At 36.1% G+C, this 10000-nt stretch overlaps 1 non-coding gene across 1 annotated transcript; it reads right to left on the bottom strand.

Moving 5' to 3' along the window:
* Positions 1-1781: 1781 nt before the first annotated feature.
* Positions 1782-1854, bottom strand: Trnak-cuu. Its single transcript has one exon. It is a non-coding gene; the product is annotated as a tRNA-Lys (tRNA).
* Between the last annotated feature and the right edge of the window lie 8146 nt (positions 1855-10000).

Raw genomic sequence — 10000 nt, forward strand, 5'->3', positions numbered from 1 at the left:
TATTTTTGTACTATAGAGGTTATAATATGTGTTTAATTTTGCCAAAACTTTGTGCAGATCTAATGAATGTTGAGTTGGAGATAGAGGACAGAACTCCTCAGCGGACAGCAGCAAACCCCTCATTTAAGGCTCAGCGATACTGAATACATGAATGCCAATTGAATGCCATATCAAAAAACAAAATCATACGCAGACGAAGTCGCGGGCAACAGCTAGTTATAGATATATTTATAATGACTAAGTGTTTATTTTTTTTTTTAACTTTAATTTTATTTTTCCTTTTTGTTTCATTCAATTTCAAGTTTTGTACATATACTTTGGGTTGTAGCTTAGAACAAGAATTGTTATTATTAATATTTAGATCTACCTTTAGTTATTACCTGTTTACCTAATAACAATAAATCAATAAATAATTAAATACGTTTTGTGAATTCAAAATTCAAAAAATTCAAAATTCAAAATTCATTTATTTCAAGTAGGCCTAATACAAGCACTTTTGAAACGTCAAGTCTGTCCGTGTGTAGTGACTCTACCACCGGTTCGGAAGGCAGATTCTACCGAGAAGAAGCCGGCAAGAAACTCAGCAGTTGCTCTTTTCCAACATCAAAAATTTACATTTTATATTTTAACATTCATTTTTCTATCTTGTGAGAGATGAAAGCGGAGCCGGATGCTTCCAAGCAACCTTGTCATTAAGAAACTCATCAATTGTATAATAACCTCGCTGTAATAAATGTGTTTTAACACATTCTTTAAACTTATGGATTGGTAGGTCCAAAATTACCTTAGGAATCATATTATAAAAGCGTATACTCAATCCCACAAATGACTTCTGCACCTTTCGCAGACGATATGCAGATGTCACTAATTTATGACCATTTCTTGTAAGTCGACTGTTTATATCCACTTTTTGTTTATAAAGACTAATATGTTGTCTTACAAATACTATATTGTTATAAATGTATTGTGAGGCTACCGTAAGTATACCAATTTCTTTAAATTTTTCACGGAGGGATTCACGTGATTTAAGTTTATATATTGACCGTACAGCTCTTTTCTGCAATATGAATATTGAAACGGTTCTAGTTAGGTCTAGTAAAAGATGGAACACGTAATCACAAATTTATTTAGGGTAACAAGGTCAGGGTCGTGGGTGAAAGGGCCCGTCAATTAGTTCGCTTCCAAATTCTGCAGTGGGCGAGTACTGCCCTTGTAGCCGTTGATTGCGTGGCCCAGAAGGAACAGGCGAAGACGAGGTGGTCTTCAGCTGCACCCGGAGATCGGCGTCGGAGGTGACGTCGACAACAACAGGGAGTCTTGAGACTTGAGACTTGAGGCGAGGCAGGCGAAGACGAGGTGGTCTTCAGCTGCACCCGGAGATCGGCGTCGGAGGTGACGTCGACAACAACAGGGAGTCGAACCCGGAACTTGAAACTTGAGCTTGAAACTTGAAACGAGGAACTCGAAACTCGAACCCCGATACACGGGGCCTAGATAGCTCGAGGGTAAGTATCCTTAGGGTCTAAGGCAAAAAACAGCAATCGGGTGAGAGACGTAAAAAAAATGCGGCGGCCGCACAGCGGCCGCGCGGCGTCCAGTCTCAGGTAGCAATTCTGGGCGACTCAATCAACGGCTACAAGGGCAGTACTCGCCCACTGCAGAATTTGGAAGCGAACTAATTGACGGGCCCTTTCACCCACGACCCTGACCTTGTTACCCTAAATAAATTTGTGATTACGTGTTCCATCTTTTACTAGACCTAACTAGAACCGTTTCACTGGCGCCCAACGTGGGGCTCGAACCCACGACCCTGAGATTAAGAGTCTCATGCTCTACCGACTGAGTTAGCCGGGCGAAGTTAGAAAGCCGCGAGCGCGGTTGGTCCCCGCGTACCGCTCCCCTCGCGCCGGGATACCAGTTTCGCGACATTTCGGAAGATTGCCCGCGCGCAAATTCCAACAATATTAATTTATAACATTAAATAGACATTTATTACGTTACAATATAGTTTCAATATCAGCAGCTTTGCCCCATAATAAGATCCCGTAAGACATCACACTATGAAAGTACGCGAAGTAAACAAGTCTTGCTGTTTCTACGTCAGTAATCTGTCTAATTTTCCTGACGGCGTAGGCAGCCGAGCTTAGTTTACCTGCTAGTGTATCTATATGGGTACCCCACTGAAGCTTACAATCCAAGGTCATGCCCAGAAAAACTGTGGAATCTTCCATTTTTAGTGATTCTCCATTTATTATTATATTTTTATTAACTTTCTTTACATTTGGTAAAATAAATTCCACACACTTAGTTTTTTTTGCATTTAAAATTAAATTATTGACAGTAAACCAGTGCGACACATGCGACATAGCACGGCTTACATCGTCAGAGTTGTCTCTACCTCTATCAGTTTTAAAAATTAGAGATGTATCATCAGCAAACAGTACAATGTCACAGGTTTCACTGACATGGTGTGGTAGATCATTTATATACACCAAAAATAGAAAGGGACCCAAGATTGAACCCTGTGGGACACCCATTGACGTAGCCGACCCCTGCGACTTAATATCTTTTATGCAAACCCTTTGGGTTCTGTCACTGAGATAAGAGGCAACCAAATTTAGTGCAACGTTTTTGATACCATAATGGGCTAGTTTAAGAAGCAAGGTTTTATGATCGACACAATCGAATGCTTTGGATAGATCACAAAAAACACCAATGGCATTCTGCGAACGTTCCCAGGCATCGTACACATGTTTTAAAAGTTTAGCGCCTGCATCCGTGGTGCTACGACCTTTAGTAAAACCGTACTGCTCCGGATGTAGTAAGTTATTTACATTGAAGTGATTCAAAAGTTGATTTAATATAATTTTTTCAAAGACCTTACTAAGAGCTGGTAAGATTGAAATGGGTCTGTAATTGTTAATGTCGTTTTTATTGCCAGATTTAAATAGAGGTATAAGTTTACTATGTTTCATTAAATTTGGAAAAGTACCTCTATCAACACATTCATTAAAAAGTATGGCTAAGTAAGGGGCAATAACGTCTATAATGTTAGATATTACCATTACAGACATACCCCATAAATCACCGGTTTTTTTCTGTTTCAACAACTTAAAATTCTTTATTATATCATATGCAGATATATGTTTAAAATTAAATAAAACGTTGCACTCATTAACGTTGTTCCTCAATAAACTCTGAGCTGCAGTAGGTGAAGAATTAAGTGAATCAGTCAACAAAATAGGAACACTCTGAAAAAAGTTTTCAAAGGTACTTGCAACCTCACTGTCAGCGGTAACTTTATTATCATTAATAATTAATTCAAAGTTTACGTTGCGAGATTTAGCTTTCCCAGTTTCATTATTAACAATTTTCCAGGTTGTTTGTACTTTGTTATCCGATTTTATGATTTGATCCTTAAAGTATAGCGACTTAGCATGAAAGCAAACGTTCTTAAACGTTTTAGAGTACATTTTTACGTGTTGTAGGAAAGCTGGAGTATGGTTATATTGTTTTTCACTATAGAGCTCATACAAATTATCTCTACTTTTGTATATGCCAATAGTTGCCCAATCGCTAAACTTTATTTTTTTATTGAAATCTATATGTTTGAAATTGAATATTTTGTTAAATTCATTTTCTATGATATTAAAGAGCGTACCATAAATGCTGTCAGGATGACCGTTCTTAAAGACAAGGGCAGGAATTTTGGATGATATTTCACCTTTGAATCGCGTCAATTTGCTCTTAGTTATCGGCCTACACTTGACGATATGTTTATCTTTGTTTATATTATTCAAAACAGTAATTTGTTGGCCACAATGATCTGATCTTAAGTTGGTTATTATCGATTTACCTAAGATATCACAGTTGAGAAAAATATTATCTAAACACGATGCTGAGGTTGCTGTGATTCTAGTAGGTTCACTAAAAGCATAATTTAAATTAAAACATTTAAATAAGTTTAGCAACCTAGTCGTAGTTGCATTACTAAGTAAAATATCAACATTAAAATCCCCGCATACTATTGCTTTTTTTGTGGATACAGACAATCGCTTAAGCACATCTTCCATTACATCCTCAAAAAGGCTAAAATCACCTGAGGGGGGACGATATACACACACTATTATAAATCGCTCCAGCTCCACACAAGATAGTTCTACAGTGCGTTCAACAGAAAGACTAACTATGTCTATGAATTTTGTAACAATTAAAAAAAATATAACAAATACATATATTTGTTGTGTGCGTGTGTATGTCACTGAACTCCTCCTAAACGGCTGGACCGATTTGAATGAATTTTTGGTATGCGTTTGCCGTTTGGGTGGCATCCTAGATGGTTTAGATTCTCAAATCAGTCCGACAGATGGCGCTGGGGGTCCGCTAGTATATATATATATATATAAGCGCCCCGTACGACACCCACGGAAAGAGGAGCGGGGTTGACAACTGAATTCTGATCTGCCGTCACCACACGGTATGTCTGCATTACGTGTGCCGTGTTGACACTGTTTTATAGATATTCTTTCACAATCATAAAAATATAAAACTTCAAGAAGAAACGTTTAACAAAATTGCACTTCGGTAAAGGAAGTGAATCTTGCAGGCCAGAGATATTAAAGTACCCCGTGGCAACCGTTTTGTTTTACAACCGTTTTCTTTCACAGCCGGATGCACAGGTTCATCGTTTGAACTGCACTTTAGTGTTCCACTTTAAAATAATAACTACAAAGAAATGAATATCTGCTCCCGGCATTTCTAGGTATTGAAATTTCAATTCACAGGGGTTTTAGCGAGTGGAATATGACAACAATTTAACTGTCATATGTGACCTGTACATACGAATTAGTAGACAAGCTAGTGGTTTACACTTCGGACTCCGTTTCGGAAGTGCCGAGTTCGGTGCCTCGCGCTTACTTTTCTGAGGTTATGTATTTCTTAATTTTAAACAGATATAAAAAACACCGTGAGAAAGCATACGTGCCTGTGAGTTCTTCATAACGTTCTCAAATGCGTGTGAAGTGTACTTATCCGGACTTTGCCAGCGTTATGGTCTACGGCTTTCTCGTTCTGAGAGGAGACCCGCGTCCTGTATGATTTTGACCAGTCCTGCAGGGTCATTACGTATCTCGCGACAGGCTTGCGACAGGTGTAAATCTTGCAATCAATGCTGTCAAACGTCACTTTTCCATACAATAAATAAACAAAAGTGACGTTTGACAGCAGTGATTGCAAGAGTTTTTCGAGGAGAATTAGTTTCTCCAGGTCTCCAACCCATGTGTGTGCAGCGTGATGAATGTAAACTATTACCACATGGTCCGAAACTTTCGGATGCCTGGATTGAAACACAGTACTCTTTACCCCGGGAATATTAAAGTTTTCTTTGCCTTTTTCATATCTATGTTCGGTTAGACAGATCTTAATAAAATTTGGCACGGAGATAATATGTTGCATGTCGAATGCCTTTCATTGTGCCCGGGAATATAAAATAATAATAGAAAGGTTTTCTTCGGGACTTACAAATGCAATTTGTTGAACCATTTATTATATTTTGGTCACAAGCAAAATAATTATTTTTCTCTTTATGTTGGTAGTACGCCGTGTAACCAAGTATATAAATCAAAATGAGTTAGGGTTTTGACAACCCTTGTTTTTATATTACTTTCATAAAAAAAAAATTACGTTACTTAAAATTGCATGCAATCTTTTTATCGCGTTTCAGCGATTCTTTTTAGGTGATGCACTAGAAGCCTGTTATAAATCACCTCGTATACAACGTTACATATACAAAGTATAACCAAATAAGGAAATAGCGTAAGGAGTACAAATATTTAATTAAAAGAAGTATTTATTTTTCTATACAAACGAATTTAAAAAATTCTAAGTATTTACTTATGACAACCCTATTGAAGATAAAAGAACGACACGCGCATAGTACTTACCTTACGCTACGCAGCGCTTACCTAATAAAGAGACAGAGAGAGTGAAAAATCATGTGACGCCTTCACATTATTTTAATTTTGCATGTGATGTTAGGGCTGTATCTGACTTCAGTTAAAATTATGCCAGTGGTTTACTCTAAAACTATTAGGTTTTCGGTTTCACAGATAAGTCTCAGAGACATAATGTACCTCTAAAGTGAAGTATTATTTCGTTATTAATTTACACGTTGTATACATCCTAAAAATATAACCGTCCTGTACAGTCGGGTAATAAAAATAATATCATAGACAATAAAAACTAAGAGCCACATTGTTTATTTCCGTTTGAGCCGTACTCTTACCTGAATCTCATTAAAAATTAACGAGGAAATTGTCGGTACGAGCCGGAATTAAAAAATTTCAAAGAGAAACAGAAACGTGCAGTTGAAGCGATAAAGCCGACGCAACTAGCCGTGAAAGTGGTTGGAGAACAAAACACTTGCCTCGGTGGATAGTTTTAATAACGGCACAGTTTTCTATTAAAGTGGCGGGTTTTTATTTCGAATGCAAAATGTCTAGTGTAATCTTCATGTTAATCCTTTGAACTAGGATTTTGGAGGGCATCTAAGCATGCTTATTTACCTACTTATTTTCTAAACTAGTGGTTGCTCGCGACTTTGGTTAATTTCTTGTCATATTTGGCCCGTGAGCATGTCGTCAATGCTTCACGAAGATCCCTAGGTCGGGCTTTTATTTTAATTAATTCTAAGTACAAGTCCGAAATTATTTTTTTTTACACGACTCTCAAAATAAGGAGTAGTGTTTTCAGGGTTCATTCCATTATATATTTGACTGCAAACCAACCTGATGGTGAGTGAAAATTCAGTCTAAGGGGGAAATAGGCTAACAAGTAAGGGGATAAGGAAGTTATGTTAAACCTGTACCCCGAATCATATGGAAGTATTCTAACTGGCCACGGCGGAACCCATAAGATGACACGAGAGAAAATTCAGGTTTCTGAATCGGGGGTAACTTCCAAATTACCCCCGCCGGAGTCAAACCCTGCGCCAGAGAGATATTATGAATTATATACAACTGCGGGAGAAGTCGCGGGCATCACAATGAACAGATTCAATCGAAATCCTAAATGTTTTAATGTCTCTTGTCTATAATCTCCACAGGGTCATTGACATCGACAGATCATCAGTTTAAAGAACATTTTATAGCGTACATTTTCCCCGGCCACAACTAATATTAACTCTTCACGGAACTGGGTCATGAAAAAAGGGATTTTCAGTGAATTTGTGAGTCAATACCAATTAGCTTGATTTCAACGTTAACATTGGAGTGAATAAATCCGTCGATTTGGTTTGACCTGCTTAAATTTTCCGCAGATTTTACTAGTGTTGGCGGGTTTTGGCATTTTTGATACTTCATATTATTATCAATACTATATCTTTGTCAACCTCCCTGGTGCTAAGTGCTGTGGTCTTATAAGTTTCTTCTTTTTTTTTTAAGTAAAACTTCTTTAGTCGCGACTAGGGAGTAACTCAGATCTTTATTCTGACGAAAGTAACGCTGACGTCAGACGTCGTAAGTATATGTCATCTATCCATGTGTGAATGTGGTCTTGTCGAAGGATCGGTCGCTCATATTTTGTATTCCTGCCCGAAACTCCTTCATAAGCTTTACTTTACGTTACTTTACTTAACTTTACGTCCTTCCTAATATTCCCCGTCCATTAAATGTCCAAAGCTTTTTTATTCTTGTTTTTAGTCGCTATGTAGAATTTGTGTATAAATATATTCAATCCAACAAAATTAAGCTCTAAATATATCCCATTATGATTTATAATCAAAAATTTTTTTGAATTATAACACTAACCAAAGACAACACTCCATTACGAACGCCTTATTTTGGAATACTAAGATTTGTAAAACGTATAGTGCTAAAGTTATATATATATATGATGTTCACCTTTTGACAATAACCTTTGTGGATCTTCCAAGTATACGTGACATTGACGAAGTACAACCAATTTGGCACACCTAAAAGCCAAAAAAAGCAAAAAAAAGAAGAAGAAGTATACGTCATATACTCCTCGCTTCTTGACTCATACGCCAGCTAGTGGCAAATATATCATAATAAATTAAGATTATTTATTTCCAATATTTTTAAACTGATCAATTATGAATAGCAAAGAAAATAAAAATTCAACAGTTTTATAAAAAATATTTTAAATTGCATTTTTTTGAAAATCTATAAATATACTTGTTTATTTATTACTTTTGTATTACATTAATTATTAATAAATTTTTCTGACGGTTGCGACATTCTACAAAATGTGCTGATAAATTTTCTGACCTTAAATTTTCTGAAATATTTATAAAATGTGAAAGAGATATTATAAAGAGATAGCATATTTTCCTAAAAAAAGAGAGAGAGAATGCAGTCTCGAGTTTAAATTATGAAAAATTATTTTATATTTTACAATTTCGATAGAATCAGCAGCTTCCAAACGTGTGGTACAGTCACTTCATAAACTTGAGTTGAGATTTTAATACTGTGTTACAGCAATTTTATAACGTGGGTAAATAATTAAACATTTGATAACTATAAATTCATATTTGCCAGATAGTTTATTAAATTGATTAGGATTTTACAAATACCCCAATAATTATTAATTAGTTAATAGATAGTTCTCAAGAAACAATTAAAATAATATTTGATTAATAACTAACGTTCATGACATTGAGTTGGTAGATTCTTTGATATAAATACGACTGCATTATCGATACATTTCAGTCCTACATGGACTCGAACGATACAAAGATGCCTCGTTCGTGTCCATGGGATATGGGATAGGATAACGAATAACTTATAGTTTACTGACGGCTTAACGTGATCTCCAAGGTACGAAGGATATATAAAGGTCCAATTCAAACCTCCAAAGCAATCGATTCCTACCACTAGGTTAAAAATATGTATTTTTACATGAAAACTGCCTTTTGAAGTCCTATTCAAATGAAAAAGTGTTGATTGATGTGGAACATCATCGTCGTTAGTAATTGGCATAGATCGCAACCAAGCTGTGAAAAAAAACGTGTAGTACCTGGCTTTTCTGTGCCGAAATTCTTGCACTCTTGCACCAATACATTTTTATAAGGCAACTCTTATAACCTAACTTGTTTATTCTTGCCACAATTTGTGGTGGTGTGTAAACAAACTCTTATAACCTAACTTGTTTATGATTCTTGCCACAAGTTGTGGTGGTGTGTAAACAAAGATAAAAAAGGTAAAACAATGAATGCCCCACTAGATTTTTGTTATTAAAATTAGTATGTCAGCATCGCAAAACACTCATTATTGAATCATTTTAATCATACTAATAAATAATTAAATATATTATGACAATACACACATCGTCATCTAGCCCCAAAAGTAAGCGTAGCTTGTGTTATGGGAACTAAGAATGACTGACAAATAATTTTAGGAATAATATAATACTTATAGTAAACAGATAAAACGAATCCAGTTATCTGAATCAAACCCACGATGTTTACTATAACGGCCGATAGGCGCAGTGGGCAGCGACCCTGCTTTCTCATCCCAAGGCCCTGGGTTCACAAGTGGAAAATGTTTGTGTGACGAACATGAATGTCTTTTAGTGTCTGAGTTTTTATCTGTATTTTAAGAGTATGTACATTAGTCATAAAAATATTCATCAGTCATCTCAGTACCCATAACACAAGCTACGCTTACTTTGGGGCTAACTGGCGAAGTGTGTATTGTCGAAGTATATTTATTTCTTTATTTACTACTTTATTCTGATATAAAAATTATTATAAAGTATGCTATTTGTTACTGAAAACTACCCCCATTAATGTTTTTGATATTTCGTTATGCGAAAGTTGGTAGTCAATCAAGATTTTTCTAAGCACTTAAGATTGAGCTCTTATACATATTTCCTTCTTTTAGTCTCGAATCGATTTTTCTAAGTGCAATCGGTTCATGTAATTTTCTCGTTTAAAATATGCTTCGGCAGGTGCGGATGTACCTGCCGAAGCATAATTAAAACC

The sequence above is a fragment of the Pararge aegeria genome, chromosome 2, assembly GCF_905163445.1.
Source record: "Pararge aegeria chromosome 2, ilParAegt1.1, whole genome shotgun sequence".
In the NCBI taxonomy this organism is placed as follows: Eukaryota; Metazoa; Arthropoda; class Insecta; order Lepidoptera; family Nymphalidae; genus Pararge; species Pararge aegeria.